This window comes from Pyrgilauda ruficollis, unplaced genomic scaffold (assembly GCF_017590135.1).
Source record: "Pyrgilauda ruficollis isolate IOZ18807 unplaced genomic scaffold, ASM1759013v1 scaffold1853, whole genome shotgun sequence".
NCBI classification, from domain to species: domain Eukaryota; kingdom Metazoa; phylum Chordata; class Aves; order Passeriformes; family Passeridae; genus Pyrgilauda; species Pyrgilauda ruficollis.
In genome coordinates this window covers 2545-3799 of record NW_024517574.1, presented here as the reverse complement: position 1 = coordinate 3799, position 1255 = coordinate 2545, and positions in this window count along the sequence as shown.

Here is a 1255-nt window from a genome sequence, read left to right as displayed (position 1 = left end):
AGTGACAATGACAATGTCATTGTCCCCTCCCCAGGGTTCGGCATGGAGGCCACGCTGCTGCTGGTGGTGGGCTGTCAGTGTGACAGTGACAGTGTGACAGTGACACTGTGACAGTGACAATGTGACAGTGACAGTGACAATGTGACAGTGACAATGACAATGTGACATTGTCCCCGCAGGTTTCGGCATGGAGGCCACGCTGCTGCTGGTGGTGGGCTACTCGCGCTCGCGCGCCGTCGCCATCTCCTTCCTGGTGCTGGCCGTGGGCTTCAGCGGCTTCGCCATCTCGGGTGGGCACCGGGGACACGGGGGGACACGGGGGGACACGGGGGGACACGGGGGACGCCCCAGTGACGCCGCTGCCACCCCCGGCAGGCTTCAACGTCAACCACCTGGACATCGCACCGCGCTACGCCAGCGTGCTGATGGGGCTGAGCAACGGCGTGGGGACACTGTCCGGCATGGTGTGTCCCCTGATCGGGGGGGCGCTGCCCCGCCACAAGGTGAGGGACACCGGGGACACTGGGGACACTGGGGACACCAGGGACACTGGGGACACTGTCCGGCATGGTGTGTCCCCTGATCGTGGGGGCGCTGACCCGCCACAAGGTGAGGGACACCGGGGACACCGGGGACACCAGGGGGACACCGGGGATACTGGGGACACTGGGGGGACAACAAGGGGGCTGGGGACAGCAGCAGGCAGGGAGGGACCGAGGGACATTGTGGGGGGGACAGAGGGACACAGAGGGGACAATGGGACATGGGGGGACAGAAGGACATTGAAGGGACAATGGGACATTGGAGGGGACAGAGGGACATTGGGGGGACAGAGGGACACGGGGGGGGCACCCCGGAATTTGGGGCCTGTCACTCACTGCTCGCCTGGCCCCGCCCCCTCCCCTCGGCCCCGCCCTCCTCTTCAATTTCCCGCTCTCTCCCCCTGGCCACGCCCCCTCCTTTTCCCGCTGTCTCTCTCTCTCTCTCTCTCCCCCCCACCCATTGGCCGCCCGCCGGGCCCCGCCCCCGCGGGCGCGCGGCGGGCGCTGATTGGCGCAGACGCGCGAGGAGTGGCAGTGGGTGTTCCTGATCGCCGCGCTCGTGCACTACGGGGGCGTGGCCTTCTACGGCGCCTTCGCTTCCGGGGAGCCGCAGCCGTGGGCGGAGCCTCCGCGCGAGGAGGCGGAGCCGCTGGCGCCGGGGGGCGTGGCCAGCGACGAGGAGGAGGAGGAGGAGGGGGAGGGGGAGGAAGGAG